Consider the following 17500-nt stretch of genomic DNA (forward strand, 5'->3'; position numbering starts at 1 on the left):
ATTTTATGCTGAATTAACTGTTTGAAAACAGTAAGTACACTGAAGGCTGTTCATATTTATTGAAAATTTAAAAGGAAGCTTCTAGATACATTATTTCATGCTGAATTAACTGCTTGAAAACATTAAGTATTCTGAAGACTGTTTACATTTTTAGGAAGTTTAAAAGAACCTCCTTCAAAACTTTCTTTAAATTTCCTCCCAGTTTTAAAGGAAAATAAATCTTCTGGACGTAATAGCTGATAAATAGTGGGGTTAGTTTTCAGGACATTCCAATTTTTCGTAATTACCTTAGTAATTTCATTAGCTTGTGATTAATATTGAGCCACCATTACTCTTTCATAACGCCTTTCATTACAAGGTGCATTCACTGTCTCCATTCCAACCCCTAAAAGGGGTTTATATTTGGACTCTATGGATTTTGTGGAGTGGAGCCAGCATTTATTGATCCTCTTTCTTCTGGGTGCATGCCTGAGCACATTCACGCTCCAACAGTAATGTTATAATTTCATCTTTTCATACATATTCTCTCTGCTTTACCAACTGAACTACTGCTCCAAATCCTGTATTCACCCTTCAGATGGGCTAGTGCTTCCTTTTGGATTTTGCTGGCTCCTATGTTCTGCCTCTAAATTTTCACATTTAGTAATTAGTTCATTCATCTTGTGGTCTTCTCTTTTGGCTTTAACTGGTTAGGGGTCGCCACAGCAGAACTCCGGTCCGCTAATGATTGGCAATGGATTTTTACAGTGCCAAGTTGCCAGCCCAATGCCCAACCTTCAAAGAAGGCACACTCATTCACGCTCATGCCTACCTGCATATCTTTAACGTCACTTGACCATGGGGAGGACATACAGACTCCACACTGAAGGCACTCCAGCCGAGAATCGAACGGGAGAACCTCTTGCTGTGAGGTGACAATGCTAAACGCTGCACCACCATGGTACATCTGTTTTTTTCCTGTTCATGCAGCAGACTATTGGTGTTTTAGTTCTTTTTATACTTTCTTTAAAAAAATATTTGTATCTACCAACTGAATGACTTTAACTCAGGCACCTATGCCTCTTCAATTCCTCACATTCATGGTGCAGTAAAGTAGTTTGCTTTTCCTGAACAGCCTTCATATGATTCACATAGAAATGAAACCTGCTTGCTTGCTTATATTCTCATTTTCTGCTGTATTTTGTGCACAAGGTGTGCCAAAGCATCTTGTTTCTTTTGCCACTTCATTGCGATGAGCTACAGACTTTTCCTAATCTTTAAATTTGTTCTCACTTCACATGAGTCATCCTTTAAATTAACCAACAAATTCCATATGGATTCTATTAGCCTGTGGGTTTTAGCACTTAGTTTTTGATCAAGGACAGTATGGTTGGTAGACTGCAGGTCATATAACAACTCATCTTTATCATTCTGTAGGCATGAAATATTAGCTTGGGTCTCATACTGACATCTCTACCATTGCTCAAGCTCAAAAGCTCTCTAAAGTGCATCTATATTATATTATCGTACGATGAAAATAGCGAATGCTATTTCATCGTACTGGTAATATCTAAACAACAAAATATTGAACAAACAGAACAGTGAATTTCTTCCCAGAGAAAAAATTCACTGCTCCATAAAAAAAAAAAAAAAAAAAAATGTAAACACAAATTTCAGTGGGGGGCTTTGCCCCACACACACACACACACACCCAACCCCCTACTTAAATATACCAACTCTGAAGTCGCACCATAGTGGAGGAAATGACAAAGTCCCGAGGATGGCCCACCAAATTTTTTTCCCTGGCAAAAAATTCGATGTTCCGTGACTTCGCTATTTTGCCATTTTGACAGTATCGGATCGACTAAATAGCATTCGCTGTTTAGTCCATTCAATACTATCATATAGACACCTCTAAAGCAAATTACAGTGGAGAGTACTTCTGCTTAGTTCACTCATTCTTTCAGCTAAACTCATACTTTTTTTATTCTCTTGAATGCATGTGTATATGTGTGTGTGTGTGTTTGTCTAGACATGTATGGGCATACCACTCCTAGATACTCTCTAGCTTCTTAGCTTTTCAGAGTCAGATCCACATTCAGCTATATTAATCATGTCAGGGTGAGGACATAATGAATAGCTAAAATATCCCTTGGTATATCATAATGTGTAATTAAACATATTTTAACACAAAAAGGATAAAAATAAAACACTGAGTGGGATACATTTTCAAATCTTAAAGGCATAATGATATTTAATCACCTAATACTTACTAGGACTTGTGCTATTGTAACTCATATGTGTCTTTCTTATACATTAAACTATTGTAATTTCCTTTATCTTTGGTTGTTTGCAGTGATAATGACTATAGCATTCATGGTACTGATAAAATCATATCTATATATATGCAGTGTGACCCATGTTATTTTTGTAATCTGGTCTCTGTATTAGTTTCCTGTATTGTAAAGGACTACCTGTAAGGTGATACTCAATAATTACAATGCACTGTACAACTGTGAAACTGTATATATGTAAATTAGATTAATCTCTTTTATTTGCATATTAACAAAACTAAATACATTGGGCTGAAGCAATCACTGGCATACCTTAGTGAAACAGGTAAATAGTACATAGTGTAAAATCAGCTTATCCTTCTATTCAATTGACAATGCACCTCATTTATTTTAGGTCTGCAATACTGCTAAATGTAAGATATAAACATTCAGCTAATGCTATCAGATTAAATTGGAAGGCACATACACACACACACACACACACATATTAAATCAGCTTATGTTCTACACCACTTATGTTTTAAGTGAACTGTTTTATATATATATATATATATATATATATATATATATATATATATATATATATATATGGCTTTGAAATCATTACCATAGCCAAGTTTTATCATCAGTCATGTGGCTGTCAGAAGTTTTGGCTCCTATTACATCAAGCTACATTACTACATCAAGAATCTGCACCTTCAGTCACCCAGTGAAATGATTTATATGTATAGGATTGCTCTAGTCAAAGTCATTGACCTAACTGTACACCCTGTGACAGACTGGTGTCCTATTCAGGATTTGTTTTTCCACATGCACACAATGAATAGGATATGCTTCAGCTACCACACATTTAAACTAGATTAAGTAGTAATAAAAGAATGAACAAATGAATAAATGCATCCTCATAGCCTGAGATGAAGCCATTCACTAATACCTCATTCTACAATAATAATAGTTAGTAGATGTAAATGTCAACAGAGTATAAACATTTTGCAAGATATTCATTGTTTAGAAAAAAGAATGGAATTGAAGATAGAAGTGAGGCTTTTCAAATGATACTCCCCAAAATTTAAATAACCACACTGGCTGGAATCTCCTTAAAATAATTTAATGAAATTGTGTGCTTTCATTCAAACAAGGTTGAACTTCGATAAGGTAAAAACACTTTATCATGTGATTCACAAACCAATCATGTCTCAAAAATAATATCATGTAATCTTACACAAAAAATAATTATAGTAATCATTTATATTGCATTAGTTAAATAATGTAATTAAAAAAGGATGTGTGTTTTAATATGTATGTATGTATGTGTGTGTATATATATATATATATATATATATATATATATATATATATATATATATATATATATATATATATATATATATATATATATATATATATATATATAAATTCTATTGTATTTCATTTTTAAAATACTTTTGAAAGACTGGTACCTTATTTGCATTGAGCTTTATCAAGGTAACTCCCTATATAATAATAAAGCCACCCAATCACCTCTAGTCATTCCTACATTAACTTTTTTTTAGAATACAAAATAAGCATTTGTTAAAATGATTACACTGTGTACCATTCTTGGCAAGTGCGCTATTCATATTACATTTTAATTGGATAATTAAGCTAATAAATCCTTTCTCATAAAGAGTTGATAGCTTTGCCAGTATAAAAACCTGGACAGGCTAACAAGATGACAAATAGATCACGTCCTTTGTCCTGCAATTAAAATGGCACTAAACTAATGTCTTAGTGTTGTTAATATATTTACATTGCCAACAGGATTCACATTTGAACATACCATGTGGTTTACTGGGACGATCCATTTGAGCTGGTCTCTCAAAAATGGTTTTAATGTTGCAACTTTTTTGAAAATAAAAAGTTGTGCTACTTTAAGATGATTGCTTTGACCCTCCAAACCCTTAATACATTCCAATGTTTAATAATATTTTAATAGCTTTATTATTTGTAGAAAAATGCATTACAATAGACATGTTAAAATTACTAGAATTCAGGTCAGGGTTTGATTTTGTCACTTTTGCATTGACCAAAATTGGTGCAAAGCTGTCATTTCTTTTGCTTGTCACTTCATATATTACTGAATTGATTAATTTCTAAGGATGTAATCTATTTACAGATATTTCCTTTAAACTATTAACTTCCAGCAAAAATGTATAATTTTAGATATAAACTTTGAGATTTTAACTAGTTGTCATATTATAATTTTTTTCTTTGCATATATTTGAAAATATTGGCTTCCTAAAATAGCTGACTAAAACGACCATTAATATTATTTTCAATAATTTTTGCACTGAGAATGTTGCATTCAAAGAGGCAAAATGAGAGAACTTTAGAAATGTCTTAGTAGACTCAATATAAATACCAAAAAAACAGGAAACAAACGAGCGAACAAAGCTCCAGTCCACCAAGAACACAAGCCCAAAAGTTCCTTAACGCGTTTTTATTATTTTGCACAAGTAAAAAGCAGCGTTTTCGCCACAAACACAGTGTGGCTTCTTCAGAGGAATTTTTTAAGAGAATACAAAAAGTACCTCCCTTTTTATAGGAGTTGCTAATTACTTAATTAGTAAGCTTAATTAAAAAAAATTTAGTTAAAAAGACAGACACAATAACCTCGCCTGCTGTTACATTTACCCTTAAAGTTGCATTCAAAGTGCAATAAACAGTTGTTTTGCACATCAAAAGCATATGTTATGCACTCTAAACGTAATAAAACATTAAATAATCTAAAACAAAAAATATAATGACAATATATCAAAAATATATAATATAACAAATAAAAAGTATAGAAATGTTTCTAAAGGGACAACACAATTCACTCTAGCTAACTTCAGGCAATAAAAACCCCTTTTGTGATGCAATAAAGGAATTCAAGTAACTAAAAATTAGGAATTACAAAAATCTAACTGCACAGACTTACTCTATCTAGAATGCAATCTTATAATGTATCTGACTAACTAGTTCATATACTTTAAAAATACTTAAAAATAGAAAATGTAAATACTGACTATACACAAAATAATTTATATTAAAGGCTTTTTTGTGTAAAAACGGGCAGTACTGACAATACTAGAAGCTGGCAAGCCAAATAGGTAAGTATTCATTAAGAGACATTTTCAATTTACTAAATGTCATCTCAGGTATGCTTTGTACTTTAACACTGGGGCTATATTACAACTTTCATTTAGCCCTGGTGTATTAAAAGAATCTAATTTTAGCTGCCACAACAATTCACATATTTCAAGTAAAATAGAAGTAGGACCACCCCTAATAGAGGGAGCCACATGGTCAATGCCCATAAAAGAAAATGCATGACCCGGGTTATTAAATACATGCTTAGCCAGTGCATTTTCACATTTGTTATTTTTGATTGCATAATGGTGCTGGTATATGCGCTCCTTAAACTTTCTATCCGTCTTACCGACGTAGAAAGCAGGACAGCATGTGCAAAAGGCCAGATAGATTATAGATTTCGTATCACAACAAATCCTACACTTAATAAAATATTTCCTATCTGAAACCTCAAATGAGGTACCTGACTTGATGAGATTACACCAATTGCACATACCACAAGGGAATGACCCCTTAATCCTATTAAAGGAGTCACCTAAAGAAACGCATTGTAATAAGTCCTTCATATTCCTCCCTCTCCTGAAAACAACACGGGGTTTTACCCCTAATTTGTCAGACAACAACGCATGTGTAGAAATAAAATACCAATTCTTCATTAGAATGCCCAAAATAGCATCAGAATTTATGTTGTATGTCATGACAAAACTACACCCAAATTCCTGTGGTGTGTTTTCAGAAACAAAACTTGTGGCACAAAAAAGTGACATAGATGGAATGTCACTAGCTGTATGCTCAGGGACTGCTTCAACTATGGGTAATACTGGAAGAAGGGGTTCGTATAAACCTTCCCTTCTCTTAGTGGACACCCCATTAATAAGATCATCCACTAACCCCGATGGATACCCACGGTGTAAAAAATACACCTTCAAACTAGTCACTTCGGACTGGAAATCACACACCTCACTGCACAGTCTTGCCGCCCTCACTAGTTGGCCTTTCACGATGGCTCTTTTTTGTTTTAATGGGTGGGAACTAGTGAAATGAAGGAAAGAATTCACATAAGTAGCCTTCCTAAAAGTAACCGCTTTTAGCTTGTCAGATGTCGGAAGCCTTGACAAGCTAACATCAAGATAGTCAATTGAGTCAGTTTCAAATCGGTAAGTGAATTTTAAAAAAGTTGTTGTTGAGTTCAAATACTCAACAAAGGAGTGAGCCCTTAATGAGTCACCTTTAAATAAAATGAACACATCGTCTAAGAAGCGTGTATAAAATGAGATCTTATCGTTCCAATCTTTGTTATTGAGTAAGAAGTGCCTTTCCCAATAGGCCATAAATAAATTGGCCAAAGCTGCACCACAGGGTGAGCCCATAGCTACACCCTGTTTCTGAACGAAGACTTCATTGTCAAACACAAAAAAGTTTGAAGACAAGATGATGTCCAATAACTCAGTGACATTGTTAATGTCATTCTTAGGAGCACCCAACTCAAGTAGAAGAAGTTCAACCCATTCGATCCCTTCCTGGTGGGGGATAGATGTATATAGATCGACTACGTCGATGATAAGAAAGTTAGTAGCCTCTTCTATTGTAACCCCCTTCAAGTTGGATAAAAAGGACCAGGAGTCTTTGCAAATGCTCGGGATGAGTTTTACATACTTGGAAAGCAAAAAGTCAATGTACTTGGAGCAAGGGTATGAAACAGATGACCTACCATCTATTAATGCTCTCATTGGAGGGTTGGCCAGATTTTTGTGGACTTTGGGTATACCAAACATGACAGGTGTTTTAGGATTCAAAATGTCAATGTATTTAAAAGTATCCATGTCAATTCTCCCACTTATGAACAGGTCCCTGAAATAACCCCTAATTCTACTTGAACAAGTATTCATTTCATTCAAGGAAGAGGCTTCATAAGCCGGGGAATCAAGGACTTTGTACATTCTTTCCACATAGTCAGCTTGTTCAAAATGGCCAACCCACCCCCTTTGTCAGGTTTTATAATCCTGACTGCAGAAGACCGTAATTTGTTTAAAGCTAACAATTGTTCTTTCGAGATGTTAAAAGTATTAGACTTGAAACTGTAAGACTTATCCATGTGCCTAATGTCTAACTCACAAGCACATTCAAACATTTTTAAGGCTACATGTAAAGGTGGACTGAATACACTAGGCAGTTTTAATTTCAAATTGACGCCTGTGTTATCATTAAAAGAAGTTTTAAATTCAGTTTCCTGACATAACATTTTAAGTCTAATAACACCCTAGCAACATCACATTTGCTAGATGGAACAAAAGTGTTGCCCAATGCTAAAAGTTCGACAAGCTCTGGCTCTAATAAAAGAGCAGAAAAGTTATAGATCTTAAAGTCACCATTTGCATTAGACAAAATGGTTGGTAAACCATTAGTAACAGCCCTTTCAGGTGGGTTCAATGCTTCCAGTTCCTGTTCACCCTCTGACGGGATTTGTTGTTGCTGTACCCTAAAAAAGAAGAGTTGTTAGGGTTTGGATTTCTAGAAGAAGCCTGATTATCAATAGCAGTAGGTGCAACAATATTTGCATCCTTATTGTTTTCATGTCTCTCCTTGTTTCTATTACTTCGCCTTAAAGGCCGTTGGCCTTCAGTATTAGAACCGTCAAGATTGTTGTTAGGGGGGCATTCCATTTCATCCCCATCTGAGTATGTGACCAAAACATCCGCATTTACAGTCTGTTTATTACTACTTAACTTAGGGAAGGCCTTCTCATTTGAGTAAGCCAACCTATCTCTATGTAGTTTTTTTGATTTGTTGGTTTTAATTTTAACCAAATAGGTATCAATGCTTGAAAAAATGCATGCATAATCAAAAGTGAATTTAGAAAAAGCACCATGAGACTTGATTTCTTCATCTAAAACACATACTTCTTTTGTTAAGTTGTCTATACACAAAGAATAGTGTTTAACTAATAACTCAACTAATTGCAAGCCTTGTTTCTGAAAGAGACACTTCAAATCTAACAGAAAATCAACACTATCAATAATGCTAGATGGTGTAAAAGCACTCCTAAGCCCCTTCGGGACCAGTCCTTCATTCAAGCATTGTTTAAAATAAGCTACTTCGAGCTGCAATTTGCGTAGTTTAAAAGTTTTTACATCAAGCAATTTTAGCTTGTCAGTCACTGAAGCAGAGTCCTTTATGAGCCCAGAGCTGTCCGGCACCGGCGGAGCGTCTGAAAAAGGTTTTGGAAAACAAAAAATGTCACCTGTATTCCTGATCCAGTCTGAAATAGACGCGGCGCCCATAAGTGCTTCCTGACAGCCAGTGTTCAAATTATTAGTATCCGCCAAACCGTTAGACGAACCTGTCACTAAAAGTCTATCAGAACAAGCGAATCTCCTTAACGGTTGAGCTGGGGGGATAGAGCTCACAGAGTCACTGAATGCACGCTGTGCGTCAGATGAAGAGCCACTATTTCCCGATGTAACAGGAACCTGAGTCTGGCGGTTCCTTTCAAAAGAGTCCAAGCGTGCATTCACGCGGTCAATTTTTTTCGTAAGGGCCAACAGCAGTTTAGGTACGTGTTCATTTTATGTAAAGGTGACTCATTAAGGGCTCACTCCTTTGTTGAGTATTTGAACTCAACAACAACTTTTTTAAAATTCACTTACCGATTTGAAACTGACTCAATTGACTATCTTGATGTTAGCTTGTCAAGGCTTCCGACATCTGACAAGCTAAAAGCGGTTACTTTTAGGAAGGCTACTTATGTGAATTCTTTCCTTCATTTCACTAGTTCCCACCCATTAAAACAAAAAAGAGCCATCGTGAAAGGCCAACTAGTGAGGGCGGCAAGAATGTGCAGTGAGGTGTGTGATTTCCAGTCCGAAGTGACTAGCTTGAAGGTGTAATTTTTACACCGTGGGTATCCATCGGGGTTAGTGGATGATCTTATTAATGAGGTGTCCACTAAGAGAAGGGAAGGTTTATACGAACCCCTTCTTCCAGTATTACCCATAGTTGAAGCAGTCCCTGAGCATACAGCTAGTGACATTCCATCTATGTCACTTTTTTGTGCCACAAGTTTTGTTTCTGAAAATACACCACAGGAATTTGGGTGTAGTTTTGTCATGACATACAACATAAATTCTGATGCTATTTTGGGCATTCTAATGAAGAATTGGTATTTTATTTCTACACATGCGTTGTTGTCTGACAAATTAGGGGTAAAACCCCGTGTTGTTTTCAGGAGAGGGAGGAATATGAAGGACTTATTACAATGCGTTTCTTTAGGTGACTCCTTTAATAGGATTAAGGGGTCATTCCCTTGTGGTATGTGCAATTGGTGTAATCTCATCAAGTCAGGTACCTCATTTGAGGTTTCAGATAGGAAATATTTTATTAAGTGTAGGATTTGTTGTGATACGAAATCTATAATCTATCTGGCCTTTTGCACATGCTGTCCTGCTTTCTACGTCGGTAAGACGGATAGAAAGTTTAAGGAGCGCATATACCAGCACCATTATGCAATCAAAAATAACAAATGTGAAAATGCACCGGCTAAGCATGTATTTAATAACCCGGGCCATGCATTTTCTTTTATGGGCATTGACCATGTGGCTCCCTCTATTAGGGATGGTCCTACTTCTATTTTACTTGAAATACGTGAATTGTTGTGGCAGCTAAAATTAGATTCTTTTAATACACCAGGGCTAAATGAAAGTTGTAATATAGCCCCAGTGTTAAAGTACAAAGCATACCTGAGATGACATTTAGTAAATTGAAAATGTCTCTTAATGAATACTTACCTATTTGGCTTGCCAGCTTCTAGTATTGTCAGTACTGCCCGTTTTTACACAAAAAAGCCTTTAATATAAATTATTTTGTGTATAGTCAGTATTTACATTTTCTATTTTTAAGTATTTTTAATGTATATGAACTAGTTAGTCAGATACATTATAAGATTGCATTCTAGGTAGAGTAAGTCTGTGCAGTTAGATTTTTGTAATTCCTAATTTTTAGTTACTTGAATTCCTTTATTGCATCACAAAAGGGTTTTTATTGCCTGAAGTTAGCTAGAGTGAATTGTGTTGTCCCTTTAGAAACATTTCTATACTTTTTATTTGTTATATTATATATTTTTTTGATATATTGTCATTATATATTTTTTGTTTTAGATTATTTAATGTTTTATTACGTTTAGAGTGCATAACATATGCTTTTGATGTGCAAAACAACTGTTTATTGCACTTTGAATGCAACTTTAAGGGTAAATGTAACAGCAGGCGAGGTTATTGTGTCTGTCTTTTTAACTAAATTTTTTTAATTAAGCTTACTAATTAAGTAATTAGCAACTCCTATAAAAAGGGAGGTACTTTTTGTATTCTCTTAAAAAATTCCTCTGAAGAAGCCACACTGTGTTTGTGGCGAAAACGCTGCTTTTTACTTGTGCAAAATAATAAAAACGCGTTAAGGAACTTTTGGGCTTGTGTTCTTGGTGGACTGGAGCTTTGTTCGCTCATTAGTAGACTCAATATAATACAAAAAAATGGTTTAGCATTGGTAAATTACCAGACCATAAAATAAATATAGAATACTGATAACATGGAGAAGCATCCAAATATTTTTGTAATCACTATTCAAAACATAATTTAGTTCTTGTATTTTGTGAAAAGAATTAACAAGCATTGGTGCAGAAGCCACACCCATAACCACCAAGAACATTGTTTGAATATCTCCTCTTCAAAGGAAAATAAATTATTATTAAGAACTAGAGCCATCAAACAACAGACAATATCAATATCCTACAATGAAACAAATTTAGTAACAAGTAACATTTTTCTGAAACAGTTCATGCCCACATTCTGTGGCATGACAGTATAAATAGCTTGGACATCAGTAGTTACTAACCAAACATATTTTTTGAATTTTGTCTGTCTAATAATATCTAAAAATGCCAGGAATCTTTTAAAATGTTCAGAAATAAATTAAAAATTCCTTTAAGCAATTAAAAATGCAATATGAATAATGTACTTGCTAAGCACAGTACAAAGTTTAATAATTTTAACAACATTATATGTTGTGTTCTTGAAAAGTTGGAATTCTTGTTGGTGATTAAGAGACTTTATTATTTCATAGGGAGTTAATGTTGCAAAAAAAAATCTTAATCCAGATAAGGCACCGAGTCTTAAATGAAAACTCCAGCTTAGAACTAAAAAAATCTATTTTGTTGCTCTGTCTTTGTCTTCTGTGCTACTTTAACATCTCAGAATCAATCTGACTGCTTCTTGTAGAATTTTAATATGTTTTCTGCAAAAATGGCTGTCAATGGGGCTTGACAACTCAGTGTGATCTTGTTTTTCTTCAAGTCTCTCATTCCCATAATCCATTTCAAGTGTGATGTATGAGTCATGTTTGACATAAGGAAATAGTGGTTTATTCCCATGTCATTGGCATATAATGAGATTAGTGTCAGTCACTGTGCGGTGGTGGTGCTGCGGTAGCATTGTCACCTCTCAGTAAGACGTTGTCCTGTTCGATTCTCAGCTAGAGCATCTCCTGTTTGGAGACATGCGTGAATGGGCATACCTTTGTTGAAGGTTGTGCGTCAGAGCTGGCAACTCGGCACGTAAAAATCTACTGCCAATCATTAGCAGACTGGAATTCCGCTGTGGCGACCCCTAACTGGGAAAAGCCGAAAGACACAACAAGTGTCAGTCACTGTCATCTTATATATGTTCTATAACAGGACTGCTTATTTTATTACTTGAATGGCCCTCATTTGTGTTTGTCTCAGAGTTTGTTTTATAGTATACTAATGAGTTATACAGCTGCAACCAAAAATAGCTAAATTGCAGGCCTTTGTTCAAAGTAAATTTTTCAAATCCAAGAATTGACAACCCCCTGCCCCCACACTTTTCCCTCTGGTGTCAAAATTGTCACTGCTCTGATGGATCCTTGCAGTTTCATGTGTAAGTGACAGCTGATAATGGAAAGGAAAGGATTTGAAATTAATTCTGTTCCCCTTTGCCAGCAGTGGAAAGAGTTGTATTTTCATTCTTTTATTAATTTATAGAGATAGATAGTTAAAAGTATTTCAGATTTCCCTTGCCAAATGTTTTAATGAAAGGGCACATAGCACACGTCAGCTAAAGTAAATTCAGCTGTATATCATGGTTGCTGTCAATTTTTTTATATTTCCTTTGTTGACTAGAAAATGTTCATGCACTCCACTTGTGTAAAGAATGACTTAAAGTCAGTGGAAAATGTATCTTCCCAATGATCTGTGCATAAGATCTGCATCATCATCTGGAAGGATAACACAAGAAAGTATAAAATAACTTCTTATAAACAATATCAGAGCATCTAGTTGAGAGGGTTGCCACCTGTTGACTTTGTGCAGTGAAGTTCTTATTTGGGAAGTTTTGTCCTATGGTAGTGGGAGGGCATGAAAATGGTAATGTTTTGATAATTTGCAAGAAAAAAAATATTTCTGACTTTTCTCTAAATGTCACAGATGTCTTTGATATTACATTTAAGTCTTCTTAAAATGTAAAGTAGTATAAACAGCAAACATTTAAACTTAAAGCTTTGCAGTTCAGTACTGTGATGCTGCTTAAGTAAATGTGTAATTAATTCTGTTCCCCTTTGCCAGCAGTGGAAAGAGTTGTATTTTCATTCTTTCATTAATTTATAGAGATAGATAGTTAAAGTATTTCAGATTTCCCTTGCCAAATGTTTTAATGAAAGGGCACATAGCACACGTCAGCTAAAGTAAATTCAGCTGTATATCATGGTTGCTGTCAATTTTTTATATTTCCTTTGTTGACTAGAAAATGTTCATGCACTCCATTTGTGTAAAGAATTACTTAAAGTCAGTGGAAAATGTATCTTCCCAATGATTTGTGCATAAGATCTGCATCATCATCTGGAAGGATAACACAAGAAAGTGTAAAATAACTTCTTATAAACAATATCAGAGCATCTAGTTGAGAGGGTTGCCACCTGTTGACTTTGTGCAGTGAAGTTCTTATTTGGGAAGTTTTGTCCTATGGTAGTAGGAGGGCATGAAAATGGTAATGTTTTGATAATTTGCAAGAAAAAAAATATTTCTGACTTTTCTCTAAATGTCACAGATGTCTTTGATATTACATTTAAGTCTTCTTAAAATGTAAAGTAGTATAAACAGCAAACATTTAAACTTAAAGCTTTGCAGTTCAATACTGTGATGCTGCTTAAGTAAATGTGTAAAAAGAGGTGATAACTGACTTTGAACCGTTGACTGAATTAATTGTTGTGTTTTGCTATGAAGACATGGCTACATTGGAAGCAGCTGTGAATCACTGTAAGTTCTCTTCTCTGCAATAAAGAGAGTGGAAACAGTTTCACACGTATCTGTCTTTTTTATAGCAGAGCTCCTGATATCAGCAGGACTAATTACCCATATAAGATTGTCAGCAGTACCTGACAGGGTAAACTGCTGATTGTTCTGTGTATGTGGTATGTTATGCAGGCATAGACAAATTCCTCTGAAAATTATGTGAGAAGTTAAGCTAAAATAAGCAGGTGGTCTCTCCATTCTTTTGATTCCAAGGCAAGAAAATGAAATATAAAGTATAAGTAGGTTTCTGGCACCTGTACAATACTGGAACCATATTGTAGGGAGAAAAGCAACATAAGAATTGAGTTGAACTGTAGGAGAAGGTGGAGTTTTCCTTTAATGACAAGGTTTCAGCAAAAGTATTTTAAAAATGAAACAAAATAGAATTTGAGAAATATATACACTTTCAGTTTTAATTAAATTATTTGTTTAACAAATATAATATAATCAGTTACATTAATACTAGTTTTTAGTGTAAGATCATGTGATATTTTTGTGACATGATTGGTTTGTGAATCACATTATAAGTGTTTTATCTAATTTAAGAGTGCTCACTTCTAACAAATTCATTCTAATAAAGTTCAGACTTGTTTGAACGGAAGTGCTTAATTTCATTTAAGTCTAGTCTGTGTGGTTGTTTAAGTTATTTTTTACAATAAGGAAGGTACATTAAATAAGTTACACAAAATAAGATGTCCTTATCAGATTAGTATCTAAGAGGCTATCCATTGTGAATAAAGCAAGTACGTTTGGATTTTTTTTTGAGTGGCTCATTAGCTACTACCTAAAAATAAGTATTACCTATTGGTCATTAAGTCTAGGGGAAGTGAGTTCAGGCTTCAAATGCAGTTTTTGAATAATCTTTTACTGAGGACATTGTTGAATGATGGAGTCACCAGAATCACAGTGTTAGTGGTGATGTGAGAAAGCAATTTGTATACAGAGCTTTGCAGGAAGGGAGGGGAGCATCTACAATATTTGAGCTTAACAGTAAAATAATTTATATGAAGGGTAGTTCCAACAGTGATTGGTAACCTGTTCACTTTTCATAGGGTTAAAACATTGTGTTCTCTACTATGTATAACATTATTAATTGACAGATGTTTTACTTTAAGGTTAGCCATATGGTAGCAACTGTTTTTCCTAATACATATTTTTATTGGCAGATAGGAGAAGTCTCTACCAGTCAACTTCTCACTTCATTAAATGGTATAGCTTACTTTTAGGAATTAACCTTTGGTTATAGTTGTGTAACAGTGGGGTTTGTATATACATAAGTAATGGAGTATGTGGGAAATCCCTGTGTTTTAAAATGTGGGAGGCAAAGCCCCCCATATTAAGCACAGAGTGTGTATTTTCTTAGAATGTGTGTGTGTGTGTGTGTGTGTGTGTGTGTGTGTGTGTGTGTGTGTGTGTGTGTGTGTGTAAAAGCTGATTAACTACCTTATTGTTCTTACTGTTTGATCCCTTCAAGTCTTTTGGGTTTCTAATACCATGATGGGAATGGGTCCCATTCTTAAGTCAAAGTATGATTAAAGTTCTTGAAATTAGAATTGTTTCACTCTTTGATGTTAGTGAAAAGTGTTCTTCCCAGCACCCACAATGTGCCCAGAATTGACTCCTGCAATTCATATGGGGTTACATAGTACTGGTAGCATATACTGTAAATTCTTTTTTTATTAGACCTATTCCTTCTACTGCTGTTGGAATGGTCTAGCTATCCTTCTTCCATATTGCTCTCATTTCTGCCTACAAATCTTGGTATTTTATGACTTTGTGTCTCTCTGTACATAAGACACTGTAATCACTGGTTTGTAGTGATTTCAATGATCACTGCTACTTGTGTTTGCTTTTCATGGACTACTGTTTCTGGTTTTCTCAAATCTTTTTTTTGAATTGTTGGTAATGAGTAATCCTATGTGATATAAACATCATCATTTTCTATAATGCTTTGTGGCTCACATTTCCAATTCTTCTTCGCTACTTCAATATTGTAATGTTTGCACAACCCTCAGTGCAACAGCCTTGCTACATTATTATGACTTTCAGTATACAGGCCCTATGCTATTAGTGTAACACACCCAGCAACAAGATGTGTGACTGTTTCCAGTTCTGTTTTACAGAACCTGCATTTTTCTGTTTCTCCCACATGTTCAATGGACTTTGTAATTCAGCTTGCACATAGTTTATTGTCCTGGGCCACCAATTTTAACTTTTCAACTTCTGGTCTAAATTCACATCTCTCTAACCATTCCTACATCAGATCCTGATCAACATGAGGTTGTTCCAGGAATTTTCTGTAGTTGCAGCTATATTTATGTATTTTCCACATTTCTTGCCTTCTCATCTAATCATTCTCCCTATATCCTTTCTTTAGTTTTTTTAGCACATTCATTTTCTGCCTGATTTTTGTCTATTTCTACTTTGATTTCTATTCCCTACGCTACTATTCATTATTTATTTATTATACAATGACTGGCCATTAACATTGAAAAACGAGCACGCTGATTGGTCAGCCCAACCAGAGTGCCCATTGTAAATCGAGTATATACCAACAGAAAAAGTCCGGTCACCTGGACTTTCTTCTATTAATATATGCTGCAACTTTTCTTGACCTAAAAAAATAAATAAAATTTGAAATCCAGACAGTCCAGAGGTAACAGAGAGATGGAATGTGGAAATTAGGTACATTATTGAAAACGAATGAAACAGGCCTGATTTTCCTTGCATTTTCTCCACCTCGTCTATCTATCCCTCTCAAGCGTCACGATTTAAAAAGAAGCAATGGCAAGCTTTCTTTCTCCATTGCTTCTGATTCAAAGCACTGATATACTGCATCAGCCTTCAAGACCAAACCACACCAACTGTGGGTAAATCTAGAATCACCCACACCCAGCTATGGGTTATTGCTATATTATTGCAGTGCATATTCTGAGATGTGTTGTGTATGTGTTATGAGTTTGCAGATGTTAGCTGCAATGTATTTATGACAAAAGGATACTACTATGCTTCTTATTGGAATCACTTGTGATTCAGTATTAAGAATTTTTGTTGGGTTATGCAGCTGATGGCTTTATTTCCAGACAGTGCATGATGACAGTTTTTTTAGTAGCATGGAGGATGTTCTATTAGACAGTGTTATTAACAGGCCTAATCCTGCTCAGTCTATATTCTCTCTGGCTAGAAAAGCTATCACTATACATTAAAATGGATCAGTATCTCTTCTCAGCTAGCAGGGGTCTGCTAGTGGTTCCTAAGGTATGTCTGGAGTCATCTGGTCATCACTGTAGGATCCACTCAAGTGGAATCCATTACCTTGTCAGTTGCAGGGACATGCCTTTGTGATGGATTCTAAGCGGATTTTAAACACTCTTTTTATTCCCTAACATATTTTTATCACTGATATTATATCTATTTGTCTACAGATTTATATAGTTTACTTACTTACTTTGTAGTTGTTAAAATAGGTCTATATTGATTCATCGAAGTTTCAAAACTTCAAAACTGATATGGTCGGCACCATATCATCGAAGTTTTGAAACATCTAATGTTTTTATGGAAATCTCCGTAAGGGAATATTTCTCTTTACTGCACTGTAGTACAATCTCAGAGTTGGTATATTTAAATAGTGGGGGATGCAGGGAGCTTGCCCCCTGCTTGAAACGTTTTGGTAAGTTATTTATTTATTTTTTTACATATTCAAAGTTTCAAAACATCAATGATATATCAGATTCAATGTTTTGAAGCTTTGATTATGTAA

The 17500-nt window shown here is 34.8% G+C and overlaps 1 protein-coding gene across 4 annotated transcripts in view; it reads left to right on the plus strand.

The window, feature by feature from the left end:
• Window positions 1–17500, plus strand: part of ANO5 (anoctamin 5) — a 1890652-nt gene that overhangs the window by 1327981 nt on the left and 545171 nt on the right. The gene's annotated exons all lie outside the window — the stretch shown is intronic.

Source organism: Protopterus annectens, chromosome 9.part0, assembly GCF_019279795.1.
Source record: "Protopterus annectens isolate FY-2018-M chromosome 9.part0, PAN1.0, whole genome shotgun sequence".
Lineage (NCBI taxonomy): Eukaryota > Metazoa > Chordata > Ceratodontiformes > Protopteridae > Protopterus > Protopterus annectens.